Here is a 17,540-nt window from a genome sequence, read left to right on the forward strand (position 1 = left end):
ATAATCTTCTACACTTGTCCAGTTAGAATTCCCCTCTCTGGATTCTGAATCTTGGGGACAGGAACAAAGAGATCGAAAGGTTGGCATCTCACTCAATTCCAAAGGCATTATGCCCAGGCTGTAACTACTACTGTAGTCATGGATTCTGGTTCTTAGTTTTAAGAACTGTTTTCATTCTTGCCCTTTCCATCTCATTGCCAAGCACCCCATTGTTCTTTTGAGCCTCTGAGCCTTGCCAATATTTCTTCTTTTTTTTTAATTTTATCTTATTTTTTATTTTATTTTATTTTTCCTCTCAGCCAGCATCAGTTTCTACAGCTTTCAAACAAAGCACCCTAAATTATACAGCTATTATAAATTTACAACAATTGGTGTCCTTACACTCATTTACTGTGTAAGGACTTATATAAAAAATGTTGGGAACATTACCTTACTTAATTTAGACTTATATTTACATTTTTCTCATTCTCCCATTTTTGTATTGCTTTAATTATCTTCATATGCAACTTTTCAGAAAAAAATCTATTTTAAAGCACTTGAAACTAGATTCAAAACATTTTTAAATCAACATAATAAATTTCTAACTCAGTGTTTCTCAATCCTAACCATTTTTAATGGTCTTTTTCTTTTTTGAGACATTTTCCTTGCCTTTCCACATAAATTTTGTTGTCAGCTTAATTTCTTTTTTTAATTCTTAATTTTTTAAATTTTATTTATTTGCAAGAGAAAAAGAGAGAGAGAGTGTGTAAGCATGAGCAGGGGGAGGGGCAGAGGGAGAAGCAGACTGCCCACTGAATGGGTAGCCCCATGTGGGGCTTGATCCCAGGATCCCAGGATCATGACTTAAGCTGAAGGCAGATGCTTAACCAACAGTGTCCCTAATTTGTTCATTTCTACCCCCAAAAAACCCAGGCCTGTTAGAATTTTAACTGGGATTACATTGGTTCTATAATCCCATTTGGGGAACACTGACATCTTCAAATTTTGAGCTTTCCGTTCTGTGAACTTGGTATCTTCTTTAAACTATCTGTGGGCAAAGTTGATTTTTAATACAAGCTTCCCATCCTGCAATAGTGCTAATTCAAGTTGATGTTGTTTTAGGACACACAGTATGTCAAAGGTAAATAAAGATAGTTTAAGATTTCTCTAATTGTTTATCTTTAATTTCTTTTTCTTGACTTACCACACTGGCTTGGACATCTACTAAAATTTTGAACAGAAGTGTTAATTAAGAACAGACATCTTAATCTATGCTGCAGTGCTAATGGGAAAGTATTCAATATTTTACTGAGGACAATGTTAATTATGGGGTTTTTTTCATAGATGCATTTTGTCAGTTTAGGAAAGTTTCTTTTTATTCCTAGTTCAGTGAGGGTCTTTTTTTTTTTTTAATCCTGATTAACTGTTGAATTTTAACACATGATTTCCTACTGCCTACCTTTATTAAGATAATCATGTAGCTTCTTTTTTTTTTTAAGATTTTATTTATTTATTTGACAGATTAAGAGAGAGAGCACAAGCAAGGGGAGCAGCAGAGGGAGAGGGAAAAGCCGGTTCCCCGCTGAGCAAGGAGCCCAATGCAGGACTCGATCCCAGGACCCTGGGATCAGAACCAGAGCTGAAAGCAGTGGCTTAACCATCTGAGCCACCCAGGTACCCCATTAATCATGTAACTTCTTAATCTACACTGGTTTTGTATCTTAGACCAATCTTTCATTATGAGATAAACATCACTGGTCAAGATGTATTACCTTTTTAATATATTACTAAAATCAATTTGCTAGTGTTTTGGTAAGGATTTTTTCAACTATATTCATAGGAATATGGGCATATAATTTTTTTCTTGTATTTCACTTCTCTGGTTGTGGTAGACTCATAAATATAATTTTTAAATGGTCTCTCGTTTATTTTCTGAGAAAATACATGTAGAATTAGTTTTATTTCTTCCTTAAATGTTTGGCAGCATTCACCAATAAAGCCATCTGGACCTGGAGTTTTCTTTCAGAGAATACGTTTAATTAAAAATTCAATTTATTACAAACATTCAATTTGTTTCATTGATATATAGCTACTGAGACTTTCTCTTACTTATGTTAGTTTTGGTAAGCTGTTTTTTTCAAGGAATTTATCCATTTCATTTAAATTGTCAAATTTGTAGAAAGTGATTAGTAATATTCTGTAGGGCTTTTTTTTTAATCATGTTAGGATTTGTAGTCATACCACATTTTTTATTCCTGATACTGACAATAGGTGTTTTCTCTGCCTTTGTCTTTGTCTTGCTAATATTTTCACTATGTAACTAACTCAAAATATTATGCAATTCTTACTCTTTCAAGACATTTTAGCTCTTAAACTATTGTTACAACCTCTTCTGAAACTGTATTAAATTCTAATTAACATTTCCAGTGAAAATATGCAAAGACCTAAAATAACAGGTAGGCACTTGCATCTCAGAGACATGTCTGCACTGGGTAATTACTGGCACTTGCCAAAAGTTTAATATTTTATAATAAAGAACTAGAACAGGAAATTACCTCCTTAACCCGGACAATTACAAATTTTACTGATAAAATTTTCTTTAAATATTAACTAATTATGAACAGTGAATCTGAACTTCATTGTGGATTCAAATGAAATACATTTTTCTAATTCTTATATATAAGGTAAAAAGTAAAGGCTATCTGAATAACAACAAAATGTTAAACCATATTGCAACACCCAAGAAAAAAATGACATATCTTGAGAAGTTTTTAGTTATGGAATAATTCCAAGAGGAAAAAGATAAGGGATTCTATAACACCCTGCAATAATGATCTTGACAAATAGCACAAAAAACCCACAATATAGAGTTCAGCCTAAACATTTCTTCTGCAAATTATATCCCCTTTACATAAAAATGTTTTCACTGTGATAAAAAAATAACAAAAATCACAGAGCCAATCAAAGGAGAGAAACATTTTTGGGGATGCCTGGGTGGCTCAGTGGGTTAAATCCTCTGCCTTTGACTCAGGTCATGATCCCAGGGTCCTGGGATCAAGCCCCGCATTGGGCTCTCTGCTCAGCGGGGAGCCTGCTTCCTCCTCTCCCTCTCTGCCTGCCTGTCTGCCTACTTATGATCTCTGTCTGTCAAATAAATAAATAAATAATCTTTAAAAAATTTTTTTTAAAAAGGAGAGAAACATTTTTTTTTACAAATGACAACAAAGTCACAACTTATACTTTTATGTATTTTGCCCAAAAAGGTGGACTACAACATACTTATGAGGATGGCTAAAACTAAAAACAAACTTTAAAAAGTAAAGACACCAAAAGTTGGTGAGGATGCAAAGACACTAGATCAATCATATATTGCTGATAGAAATATCCAGGACAGCCAGTCTAAAAAAACAGCTGGCAGTTCATTTTAGCACTAATAATCGAGTTAGCACATAGACCACCAATTTGCACTCTTAGACATATACCCCAGAAAAATAAAGACTTATTTTCAAGCTGGAACTTGCACATAAATGTTCACATCAATTTTACTTACAATAGCCCTCCAACTAAATGTCCTTCAGTGGGTGAATGATGAAACAACTAGTGGTAGTTTATATCCATACTGTGATTTATCAGCACTAGAAAAGAATTACTGACACATGCAATAACTTGGATGAACCTCAAGGAAATGATGCTGCGTGGGGAAAAAAGCCAATTTCAAAAGGATACACATTGCATAATTCCATTTATATAACATTCGTGAAATAAAAAAATGATGGAGATGAACCACAGAACAATGGTTGCTAGGAGCGAGGATAGGGAAAGGCAGGTGGGTGTGCTAAAAAGGACAAGGGAATCTTGTGAGATGGTACAGGTCAGTATCTTCATTATGGTGAAGGGTTACAGGAAGCTACACATTTGATAAAACTACAAAGAACTACACACATACACACACACACGGAGAGAAAACGACTGCATAATCTGAAAAAAACTATGGATTACACCAATAGCAATATGCTGGTATTGATATTGTATTGATACTCTACGCAAAATTGTAAAATGAGAGAAGCTAGGTGAAGGCTGAACAGGACCTCCCTTTGTACATTCCTAAGACCTGTAATTATCTGAACATCATAAAGTAATTTCCATAAAGTGAAATGTATCTTTTGCTGACTTCTATGAACCACGGACAGATTTTAAGTCTTAATAAAGCATTTCAATAAGTCTTTTAAACATTTTAAAAACAGACAAAAATTATTTTAAATACTTAAAATTCTGCTAATACATTGAGAACACTTCAGATTTAGATGCTGTATTCATTTCCTAAGAATTCTGTAACAAATTGCCTCAAATTTAGTAGCTTCAAGTGGCATAAATGAATTCTTTCAAGGCTCTGGAAACCAGAGATATAAAAGATACAAAATAACTTTTAATAAACCAAAATCAAGGTGTGGGCAGGTCCCACCCTCAGGAGGACCAAGGGGACAGTTTGTTCCTTGCTTTTTCTAGCTTCTGGAGGCCGCCAGCATTCCCTTACTAATAGCCACATCCTTCCCATCTCCACCTCCACACTCACATTGCTGCCTCCTCCTCTCTGGGTGTCTGATCTCCCTTTGACTCTTTCATATAAGGACACTGTGATGGCATATAGGTACCATCTGAATATACCAGGATAATCTCTTCATTAGAGGATTATGTCTACCAAGACTCTTTTTCCAAACAAGATAACATTTACAAGTACCAAGAACTAGTAGGTAGAAACATTTTAGGAGCTACTTTAGCAGACTAGAGGCACATAATATTATATTGCATTTGTTTATTTTTTTTTAAAGATTTTACTTATTTATTTGACAGAGAGAGATCACAAGTAGGCAGAGAGGCAGGCAGAGAGAGAGAGGGGAGGAAGCAGGCTCCCTGCCGAGCAGAGAGCCCGATGCGGGACTCGATCCCAGGACCCTGAGATCATGACCCGAGCCGAAGGCAGCGGCCTAACCCACTGAGCCACCCAGGCGCCCCATATTGCATTTGTTTATATATTTGTATTATCACGTCAGGAAAAATGAAATTCGAAACAATTAACATGTTTAACAATTCCACCCAATGAGGTACATGTCTGCTACTCCTCCCATTAGGAAGTGGAATCTATTTCCTCTTCTCTTAATTCTGGGCTGTACTTGAGCTTGAATTTGAATTATGGGAGTATGGGACACTGCCTTGACCAGTAGATGGCAGAAGTGACACTGCAAGTTCCAAGGTTAGGCCTCAAGAAGCCTGGCAAGTTCCTGCTTTCACTCTTCTGGAATCCAGACACTATACATAAAAGTCCATCTGCCCTGCTGGAAAAAGAGAGAGCGCCTTATTGACTGAAGCCCTAGGCACAAGAACAAAGGCACTGACATTCTAGTGCCAGTCCAGCTGCTAACACATACTAACTGGAACAGATGAGGTATCTAGCTGAGCCCAGCCAACATGAAGAATAATAAGAAATAATAATTTATTATTGTTTTAAATCATTACAATATCAGAAAGGCAACAGAGGGTAAAGGGGCTCAATAAACCATTGTTTTGAACCTACTGAAAAAAACACAGTGGCAGGGAGGATTTGGTACACAGTAATAGATAACTGAAACATTTGCCAAAAGGGATACAAATTGAATATTCATTGAATTTAACTGTAAGTCTTTACTGAAATTTAAAGTATCATCCAAGGAATTGTGCATAATAAGGCTAGACCTGTGTAAAAATTGTGTAGTTTAGATTTTTAAATCCATGCAGTGATTCTTCTTCTAGCCATAAGGTAAATACTAACTTTGAGAGACACATTTAGTTATTCTTTTTTAAAGCTCCATGTGGTCAGTCTTATATTTAAGGCATTTGTATATCAGAAATGCAACAGGGACTATCACAACAAAACCTACAGACATCAAAATGATCATACAGACAAACAGCAAAACATTCTACACACATAAATTACCAACTTAGATAAAATGGACAAGTTCCTCGAAAACACAAACTACCTCAACTTACCCCAAATCAGATCATGTAATAGCTCTATATCTGTCAAGTAAGTTAAATGAATATTATTTAAAATTCTCACAAAAGAAATCTCTAGGCTTAGCCAGTTCCACTAGGGAATCCTATTAAACATTTAAAGAAGAATTAACACCAGCTCTGCATAACCTCTTCTAGGCAATAGAAGATAATGTGGCTCTGCACATTCATTTTCTTAAGCTAATATTACTCTGATACTCTGAAGCAGTACTAGGAAGAAAAACAATACAAAAATTATAAACCTATATTCCTCATAAATACAGACACAAAATTCCTCAAAACAGTATCAGAAAAGAGAACTCAGCAAAATATAATAAGAATTATATACCATGACCAAATGGGCTTTATTCTAGGTATACAAAGCTGGTTCAGTATTCAAAATCAATAATGTAATATACCATAACAGGCTAAGGGGAAAAAAATCATGACTATATTGATTGTTATAGAAAAGACATTTTGACAAAATTCAATATCCATTTGTAATTTAAATATGTTCCCAAAAAACCCAACCAGGAATAAAAGGAAACCTTCTCAATTTTACAAAAATCATCTGCAAAAAACATACAGTTGGTATACTTACCAATGAAAGACTGAAGACTGTGTTATCTTTGCAGAAGGATAGATACACAGATCAATAGACAGAAGAGAGTACTCATAAATAGACCCACAAAAATACACCCAACTGATTTTTGACAAAGATACAAATGTAATTTCAATGGAGAAAGAAGAACAGACCTTTTGACAAATGGTTCTGGAATAACTGGATATTTCTAGGCAAAAATACAACCTCAACCTAAATCTCACATCTTATACAACAGTTAACTCAAACTGGATCATGGACTTACATGTAAGGCATAAAACTATAAAACTTCCAAAAATAAACCATTGGAGACAATCTTTGAGATCCAGAGCAAGTTCTTAGCTACAACATCAAAAGCAAAATTTAGTAAACTGAACTTCAAAATTAAAAACTTTTGCTTTGTGAAAGAACCTATTAAGAGGATAAAAGAATAAGCTAAAGACTGGAAGAAAAACATTTGTAGACCACGAATCTGGGGAAAGGCAGGTATTTAGGATCTATAAAAACTCATAAAACTCAACAATTAAAAATAATTTTAAGATGAATAAAAAATAAACTGGGACATTTCACTGAATATGATGTCTGGATGGCCAATGAGCACATGAAATAAAGTTCAACATTATTAGCCATTAAGGAAATGCTAATTAAAACTACAAAGAGACGTCACTGCATACCTCTCAAAGTGGTTAAAACATAGTGACAACAAAACTCTGGCAAGGACAGAGAGAAACCTGATTGATTATTCACACATTGCTGGTGATAATGCAAAAAGGTACAGTAGTCTGGAAAACTAAACATCCATCTACCATATAACCTAGCAATTATACTCCTGGGCATTTATCCTGGAGAAATGAGAATTTATGTTCCATAAAACCTGAAAATGAGTATCCATAGCAGCGTTATTCATAATAACCCTAAACTGGAAATGACCCAGGTGTCATTCAGTGGGTGAATAGTTAAACCAACTTTGGTAAATCCATACCATGGAGTAGTACTCAAAAATAAAAATAAACATACTACTGATATACCAACTAACTTGGATGAATTTGTAGACAATTATGCTGAGTGGAAAAAGCCAATTACAAAACGTTGCATACTATAAGATTCCATTTTGGTAACATTCTTGAAATGCAAAATAATAAGTATGAAGAGCAGAGTGACATGGTTATAGTTCTAAAGAGCAAGACAGGGATCCTTACAGTGACACAGGAACTCTTCTGTAACTTGACTTTATCAATGTCAATACTCTGATTATGAAGCTGTCATACAGTTTTGCAAGATGTTACATTATCAGGAAACCGTATGATGAGCACACAGAAGCTCCCTGTGTTATTTCTTAACGACTACATGTGAATCTATAGCCATCCCAAAATAGATTTTTTTTTTTAAAACCCCAGTCAACTCACTAAAAAATTTATTGTAGTTTTATGCTGGTGAAACTGGCTAAATTTAGTGAATCCAGTAAATCTCATCTGCTGCACTAATATAATTTTATTACTAAGATTGTTGAAAGCAGAAGCTTTCTTGTAAATTCAGGAACAATGGAAATCTTGGAGCCAAAATACCCATTGACTTTTATAACTTATTCACTGTACAGCATCTGATGCCTGGATACTCCCAAGGATATTTGCTTCCCAAGGATATTGTCTTCACTTTAGAATATATTTTAATGTATACTTTGAATAAATAGTACAGTAATAGAGTATTAAAAGGCATAGAGTGAAAAGTATCTTTCCACTCTGTCCCTCAGCATATCAATCAGTCCCACCCCTACTTCCCTGTAAGTCACCAAAGTCCTCCACTGGAATCGGTGTATGTAAATTCAAGCTATTATGTGTTTTCTCCCCACCGTGCTGTGTGTTTTTGCCCCACCCACCCAACCTGTTTTTTTTTCCACAACTGTCACTACATGCATAATTCCGCTTCTTGGTTTTTCACTTCAAAAGCCTTCAAAAGCTTTCGTTCTCAATATAATTGTTTGGTTTTTGTTTTGCTTTTTGTTTGTTCTGTTTTGTCTTAATTGTATGACAGACCATAGTATGAGTATATATTTAGATCATTTCTGATAATCTGCCTCAATTAGTCCAAGCAACTTGACTCTGTATATCTGGCATTTGCAGATCTGTAGAATAAATTCCTAGAAGTGGAACTACCTGATCAAAGGTTATATGCTTCTAGAATTTTGGTAAATACTGCCAAGTGACACTTTATAAACGTTGTCCCAACTTGTACTACAACAAGCCATATATGAGAGTGCCTGTTTCCCTCTGTCCTCTTCAATATAGTGAGTAATGTTTTGATCTTTGCCAATCTGATAGGTGAAAAGGGTCCCAGTATAAGCATTTGATTTAAAGATAACAATCAATGAATCCTTTGTGAAAGGATACCTTAGTGCATTAATCACAAGGAAATAAAGTGACCTTCAAGACTGAAAACAGTCTTCTATATCAAGCGACATTGTGTATTTAAAACTGTCTTGTAGGGCGCCTGGGTGGTTCAGTGGGTTAAGCCGCTGCCCTCTGCTCAGGTCATGATCTCAGGGTCCTGGGATTGAGTCCCACATCAGGCTCTCCGATCAGCAGGGAGTCTGCTTCCCTTCCTCTCTCTCTGCCTGCCTCTCTGCCTACTTGTGATCTCTCTCTGTCAAATAAATAAATAAAATCTTTAAAAAAAAATAAAAATAAAAATAAAACTGTCTTGTAGCCCAGTGTCTAGGGCTTATTGACAGAGAAATATGAGAAAATCATAATTGGTCAAAGTAAATATTTAAGTAGATAAATTCATAAAAATTTTACTTAATACATTCAGAAGAGTAGTTAGGGCTTATTTTAAGTTATAAGGGAAATTGGAAAAAAATATAAAGATTCCTCCTGCCATGTTTTTGTGCAAAGACTATGCCCATGGAATTTTGTTCAGAAACTATTTTAATATTACTCTGCATAGGGGTGGGTGGCTCAGATATTTAAAGGTCTGCCCTCAACTCAGGTCATGACCATGGGGTCCTGATATCCAGTCCCTGCTCAGCGGGGAGCCTGCTTCTCCCTCTCCCCACCCTCCACTCATTTTATCTCTATCTCTCAAATAAATAAAATCTTAAAAAAAATTACTCTGCATAGAACATATAAACATATCCTATCATGCCTATGTATGTAATAACAGTAAAATTTTCAGAGCTTTTAATAACCAGCAAGGTCTCTTTCAGGTCTATCATTCTAAGTCAATGATATTTTTACTACCTAAGTAATAACCCCAGAGTTCAAAAGAATGCAAATTTTTTACCTATTCATACACCAGCTTTATTTTATGACAGGACAGCATATTTTCTAACATGCACACAGCAAAACCTGAACTCTGATCACTGAGTAAATTAATGATTATAAACATAAAGTGGAATGCCTGAGTGGCTCAGTGGGTTAAAGCCTCTGCCTTCGGCTCAAGTCATGATTTCAGGGTCCTGGGATTGAGCCCCATATCGGGCTCTCTGCTCAGCGGAGAGCCTGCTTCCTCCTCTCTCCCTGCCTGCCTCTCTGACTACTTGTAATCTCCATCAAATAAATAAATAAAAATCTTAAAAAAAAAATAACCGAAGTTTAGGTTTTAGAAGTTATTCTAACTTATTTTACTTATTAAGTTAATAACTGACAAGTAAGGCATTTCATTTGATTATTGGTATCTCAAATAGCTATTAGCCAATTAAATTTTTCTACTATTTGCTATGGCTTGAATGTTTGTGACCACCACTCCAAATTCATATGTTAAAATTCAAACCCTAAGATGGTATTAGGAGAGGGGCCTTCTGGAGTAATAACAGTAACTCCAGGAAGCTAACTAGCCCCTCCCAGTATGTGAGGACACATTGAAAGGCACCATCTAACATCTAAGAATCAGGAAGCAGGCTTTCACCAGACAACAAATCTTCTTGTATGTTGAATTTTCTCAGCCTCCAAAATACTGAGAAATAAATTTTCTTTTGTTTATAAAGCACCCAATTTATGGTATTTTGCTACAGCAGCTTGAACAGAGCAAGAAAGTACTTCTTATTTACGTTATTATTTGGATGACAGAGCAATTACTTTCTAGAAACATGTACAAATATCTTTCTTGATGCAATTAAAATATTATATCTTGAGTTAGCATATATTGGGAGTATAAAATAATTCTTGAATCAAGAATACCGCATGCAATCAGAAAAAAAAAAAAAAACCTTGTCAACATACAGAGATTATTATCCTTTCAAAATAGTGTTAATTCCTGCTTTCCTGTAAAAAAGAACGCATTAAAGTGTTTTTCTTGGCAGGAAATGGTCAATGAATTCAGTAATATATTTTACTCTCATAAATCAACGTGGATCATTGATCATGTGGATACAGAGGGTACGCACACAAAAATAAAAATATGACTCTGATGAGAATGCTCTGAATTTAATCAGATAAAAACTCTTCAAGGACAATTCAGTCCGTCATCAAGTACTTATTAAGAACCTATTACACAAGTCAAACCTAGGCGCCAAAGAAGTAAGGAGGTTTGTATCTCAGCCTCGTTCTTGTGGACATGAAGCTGGGTGGGGTAAGATGCTCTAGGAGGTTGCTTGGTCAAAGAATACTTCAATACTAGCAAACACATTGCTCTCGGTATCCCGGGAAAGCCAGCAGGCCATGACAGGTATAAAACAGCTTTAAAAACTAGGTGATGAGGCGCTTAAACCCAGTGCATATTCTTCAGTCCTCCCGTGTTTCTGGGTAGTGAACCACACAAATGGTGCAGACCAAGTAAGGCTGCGTCTACCTTTAAGACCTGGAAGAGCAAGGCCAGACCGGGAGAAACGGACGCAGCCTCATTTGCATAAGCACCCAAACACTGCTGACGTCGCCGCGCCCGAGTGCGGACCCCGCCCCGTCTTACTCCAGCCTTTCCCTCGGAAGGAAGAAGATGGAAAGAGGGGAGAGAGCGAGACACGAGAGAGCGCGAGCCTAGGGGCGTCCCTCTCCAACGCGCGGCCAACGCCGCTCCTGGTCTTAACCGAAAAGAATTCCCGCTCCCGCGGCCTCTGCGACTGGGTGGGTCACACCTGTCCCCGGGATGTCTCAGCCGGGCGTTTCGATTCGTTCGTATTTATAAGGCTGGGATGCCTGCGTGTTATGATGTGAAAGCCTCTCCCTTTATTCAGAATCATCCGCTGCCCAGGCCCCGCACAGACAAGCCGAGTGAATGGTGCAGAAAACGATCTGAGTTTCCAATGCCTCCCATCCTCTCCTTAAAATTCCCCGCATCACCCTCTCACCGGCACACTCTCCTATTCCTGGATGCGCAGGAACACACAGGTTGTGCTTTCCTCCGTAGCCACGTGCCTCGTGCGCGGAAAGGCCCACTTACGGACCTTTTATCGCAGAGTTCCTCGGGCAAAAGGGAACGGGGGTCACGTGAAAACACACAGCCTCCGGTAGTCGCCCTCGGCAGTGGCAAAAGCGACGAGAAGCGAATGAGGAATGAGACTGGCTCCTCTCCCCGCCCCACCGCCCACCCGCGCGGGGGATCGGCTTCCAACTCACCTAGAACCTCGGAAGCGCCTCGCTCCGTCCCGACCCTACCAACTTTCCTCTCGGACTCGCCCCAGTCGGACCCCACCCGTCCAGCCAGCCCTGACTTGACTTGGAAATGACTAGTCTCTCGGGGATGCTGTAGGCGAGTTCCACGACGAGAAGGAAGGATGGCGGCACGTTTCGACCCATGTGCTTCCCCCTACCCGCCACCTACCCCCCCATTGTGCACAGGTGCAGGACCCAGCCTGGAGGGTCGCCCGCCCGGCCCAAGTTCACCCTCAGAAGCTTCGGAGCTGCCCCCCTCCCCTCATCCCAGGACCCAGCCTGAGTCCTTCCCGGGATGCATCCATCAAGTCCGCTCGCGTTCCCGTCCCCCCGGCTCCAGGGTGGCTAACGGTGAGCCCCGCCCTACCTAAAACCGTGCCCTTAGCAGCAGGAACGTGTCAGTAGCGTTCGCGTGTCTCCACCGGGCACCTCTTGGTTCTTCCACGTCCCAACAGGAGCAGCAGTGGCCAAAGGTGGCTGCGACGGAGGCCGCGGAGGAGCTGTTCAGAGAGCAGCAGCTGCTTGCCAAGGGCGGGCCCTGGGGCTGGGCAAGAGGGGGTCGCAGCCCTGCGAGCTGCCTGCGAGGGACTCCCGAGCGCCTGTGTGTCGGCCAGGGAAAGAGCACGAGATCCAGGCGCGCGGGTGCGTGCGCGCGGGTGTGTGTGTGAGGGTGTGAGCGAGGGTGTGACGGAGGCGCCCACGTGCCCGGCCCGCCCGCGCTGCGGCCGCCGACCGGCTGCGGGGGAGAGGGGGAGGCTGCGGGCGCCGCGGGGGAAGGGAGCCAGGTCGCCCGGCTGCGCGCCGCACCTCCCTGCCCCACCGCTCCTTGACGCAGAGGCCGCTGCGGCTGCCCAGCCGCGTCCTCCCTGCGCTTCGGGATGGGCCCGCCGGGGCGGTGTGGACCGGGCAAGTCCGCTCCGAAGCAAAAACCAAACGGCTACCCCTGACATCCCAGCCTCCTTGAACCCACCCGGCGCAGAGGACAGGCACCAGTGGCCCGCCCGGCGCCTTTGTCTCGGCGAGGATAACAAAACGGTCTTGCCTCGCACCCCCTAATACTCTCCGAGAGTCCGTGACGGGACAAGAAGTGGGGGGGTGACCCCAAGAACCCTTTTCCCTAGCTGTCTCTCAAGCCGGCCATTTACATCTCTTGCAAAAGAAAAGCCATCTGGGCATTTGCTTCTCTGCCGAACGTTGGCCTGATAGCGTTCAGGGATTCCGGCCGGGTTAAGAAAGGCTGCTTTAGGGAGCTGGTCCTCACCCTATGCGGGTCCCTTAGCGTCGGACTCCTCCCCAAGGGGTCTCAGTACAACACAAATTCTTGCAGCAATCAAGACATGCCCATAATTAAGCCACGTGGAGAATCCCTAACATCTACATCACTGAACACAAAGCTAAGCCTTCTTTTGAGAAAATGGCTGAATCTTCCCCTAAACAGGGCATGTGCTCTGGAGATTAGATTTGATGTCCTTGAAACTTTCTTTTCGAAATTCAAAAGAAATGCAAAATAAGCCTAAAACACAGTATAGCAGAAAGGTTCCGGGATTTGATGAAGGGCATTTTTCACTTCCAGACGATTAATGTTAAATACCTCAGTGCACTTTGGGTCCCTCCAACAATCCCTCAGATTTTGACGGTTTGTATCCAATTAAGATTGAATTAAATAACAAGGCCATTGCAGACAGGTTTTTCATGCAGTGAAAAATCTCCTGGAAAGAAATCACAAGACCTAAATTTCAGGTCAGAACATTGCAACTAATCCTTAGCTTTTAACGCAGTCAAGAGAGTTTTTCTCAGTCTCTTCCAATCTCACCTTTAAAATATATATATATTTAAATTAAATGAGATTTGATTCCCTGGATGCCCCTCCCCTGCCATGAGTAAATAAATACTCTGACAGATGGGGGTGGGGGGGGAGGAACAGTTCCAATAAACCTCTTACAGAACATTGTGTATAATTTGGTTTTTTACTTCACATACTGGTAACAGGCAAATATTTATGTTCAAATATATCATTTTTATGTACTGAAAGTGATATACAGTAGAAATAATACCAATAACAACTGAGAAGAATTTAAGAAAATAAAACTATGTCTTCCATAATCAGGATTAGGTTTATCTGTGGGAAACAAAGTTTTCTGTATGCACACAAGAATGGTTTATAGCAGTACGAAGAAGGCCTACTTGTCTAGAAGTATTCCCTCCTCACACTCGTTCACTGACATTTGACACCTACCTCAAATACATGTACAAAGCTACAAATCACAAAATATTTATGGAGTGATACCCTCAAAAATTACTAATACTAATTCATGTCTTGAAGCCAATGAGAAGAAATAAGAAAAAAACGGCTATTGAGTTTCCCACTAAGTACCTAGAGCTTTAAAATAGCTCGTTTAATCTCAATTAATTAATGAAGTGATTTTAGAGATTAGATATAGGTGATATTCAAAAAATTTTGCAAAAAGCTGCATAGCTGGTTCATGACAGAATGGAGATTTTAACCCAGATCTGCCTCACTTCAGAGTTCATGTATTTTATTTTTATATTTTTGAAGATTTCATTTATTTGAGAGAGAGAGAAAGCACAGATGGAGAAGCAGACTCCCTACTGAGGTGAGATTCCTGATGCAGGGCTCCATCCCAGGGCCCCAGAATCATGACCTGAGCCCAAAGAAGATGCTAACTGGCTGAGTCACCCAGGTGCCCCAGAATTCATGTTTTTTAATGCTATCTTGTAAATCTTTAGTGAATAAATTTTAACAGGAAGAAAATGTAGAACAAACACAAGGGCTAGTCACCTTTGGAAATAAGAAGGGGAGTTGGGGAGTGGGGCACGTGGAAAGATCCAAAAAGGAGAACCTAGAAACTCTAGTCATAGAGGTAAAAAAAGTATCTATTTTTAATTTTAACAATAAAGACCTTTCAATCTAATGTCCCATTGCTAATATCTTTTAACCAATAATTATTAAGTGCTTTATCACACAGGGAAAATGATCACATGGTGCTGGTGTAGCAGAAGGGAAAGTGTAGGACTAAGACGATTTCAACCTACAAGTAAAGGAAGGCTCGTCTTTTTGGCCACACTATTTAATATTAGCAAGTATTGATTCGAAGTTAGGTATGTGCCTTGGCAATGTGTAGAATAATTTAAATGCCTTATTTTCCCTAGTTCTTATACCAACTCTCTATACAATAATTACAGTTATTAGCCACACATTGCAGAAAAAGATGAAACTGTAGTTGTCGTGTTTATAGTAAGGAGGCATGTTAGATACTGTAAATAAATACCTACCTCTATCTAAATACTTTTCTGAATTTGATATGTACTTTTAAGCACCTAATCCTTCAAAATGACAATATTGTGCAAAAATTCCCAAAAATATAGCACCAGAGTTCAGAAATGCAATGCAAAAATACACACACACACACACAAAAAAAGATTTAAAAGTCACAGTACTAAAGGAAAATGTTTAAATCAATTCACACCATGAGATTATGTTAGTTCATTCTCTTATTTGTTAGACATGTAGTATATTGTGGAAAATCTTTTTTTTCTGATAAATATTTTATTATATTATTCTCCATACTAAAGGGTATTTGATATACAGTTTCAAAATTTTTATGACACCAAAGACTGTACAAACCCAAAATACCTAGTGAATATATATTCAACCTACATCTTCTTGATTTTTCAAGGGGTGAGAGGTAGAAGCAAGGCAAATAACTTTATTATTTGATCTCTCCATAGGTAGAGGATGGGTTAACTGAATTCACAAATGTCAAAGCAATCAAATCAATTGTTATGGTTTAAATTCAAAATGTTGTTTCAACAGTTTCAACTATTATTTGAGGAAAACAGGACAAATTCAAGGTTCTTTTTCTTTGATTTTTGTGAAAATAAAATGCTTGGAGGTTTTCTCCGACATCTGTAGTAACTCTATACATCTTCATTTATTTTTCTCTTTCTAAACTTAATGGCTTTGGGGCTCTGTCCTTGGTCCTTAGGTTGTTTGGTGGGGTTTTTTTTTTTTTTTTTTTCCCTCTTCATACTCTCTTAGGTGATTTCATTCTATGTTTTCTTTCATGTTTGATTTAAATAATGGTGATGTTAAAAATATTCAATTTTCTCTAACTAATAACTGTAATTGTACTGACCAAAGGAAATTGAGCATAGAGAGGACCAGCATCCTAGGAAGGGAGCCAGAGTGAATAAAGTAGCAGAAAGGAGACAATTGGGGACTAAGGCACAGCTATTTTTCCAGCAGTACAAAAATATTTCAATATTCCATCCACTGGTTTAGCTGAACAATGTGTGGTAACTAAAAACTGTTCTTCATATTAAAGTGTGTTTTTGGTATATGCTATTTCTGATATTTTAAAAAAAAATTACTAATTTACTGAGTTTTTAAATCATGAACTCTTTCATTCAACAAATATTAATTGGGTACTTATTGTATAACAAGCACAGTCCTAGGTGTCTTGAAATATATCAGCAAACAAAATAGACAAATATCCCTAACCTTGTCGAATTTATAAGCCAGTGGAGTGGGAAAGGGAAGACAAAAATTTATATTAAACGTAAGTAAATCATGCAATATGTTTAAAAGAGCTAAGTGCTATAAAATTTTAAAACAAGATAAAGTAGGCTAAAGAGGTTAGAAGATTCAGGGGAAGGAAGGTACACTTCAATTTTAAAATTGAATTGTCAGGATAAGCCTCTGAGATTTTATTGGAACAGTGACTTAAAGCACTTTGAGAAGTTAGACTTGCAGATGTTCCAAGTAGAGAAGTCAGTAAAAGACCCAAACAGGAGTTTACAGGACATGTCTGAGGAAGAGAGGAGACCCAGATACAGCAAATTCTTGCCTTACACTTGCCTTACACTATAAAGGCAAGTTTAAAAACTTTAATTTCTTTTATAAAATTTACAGTCATCATTTTTTTGGTGTTCACACCTGCTTTTTTATTCCTGGAATAAATCCCACTTGACAATGATATACTATTATTTTTTATTTAAATTGATGGATCCAACTTTTCCATATTTCATTTAAAGTTTTTTTCTATATACAAAAATGAAATTATTTGGTTTTTGTTTATGTTCCCCTTATGATATTTTTTTAAATCAGGGCTATTCTAGCATTGTAAAGTGAGATCCAAAGTTCACACTCTCTCAAATACTTTTTTTTTTTTTAGATTTTATTTATTTATTTATTTATTTATTTGACAGATCGAGAGAGAGAGAGAAATCACAAGTAGGCAGAGAGGCAGGTAGAGAGAGAGGGAAGCAGGCTCCCCAGCCAAACAAGAAGCCTAATGAAGGGCTTGATCCCAGGACCCTGAGATCAT

General features: G+C 38.4%; 1 protein-coding gene across 2 annotated transcripts in view; it reads right to left on the minus strand.

Moving 5' to 3' along the window:
• Positions 1 to 12,842, minus strand: part of SLC6A15 (solute carrier family 6 member 15) — a 43,782-nt gene extending 30,940 nt beyond the window's left edge. Inside the window, exon 1 of one of the 2 annotated variants that reach the window (XM_004748598.3) lies at positions 12,560 to 12,842. The gene's annotated coding sequence lies outside the window, so the exon portion shown is untranslated. Of the gene's footprint in view, positions 1 to 11,888; positions 12,013 to 12,559 lie in introns of those variants that run through there. The other variant, XM_004748599.3, reaches the window with a different exon arrangement.
• Between the last annotated feature and the right edge of the window lie 4,698 nt (positions 12,843 to 17,540).

This window comes from Mustela putorius, unplaced genomic scaffold, assembly GCF_011764305.1.
Source record: "Mustela putorius furo isolate JIRA1106 unplaced genomic scaffold, ASM1176430v1.1 tig00000640_pilon_pilon_pilon, whole genome shotgun sequence".
Lineage (NCBI taxonomy): Eukaryota > Metazoa > Chordata > Mammalia > Carnivora > Mustelidae > Mustela > Mustela putorius.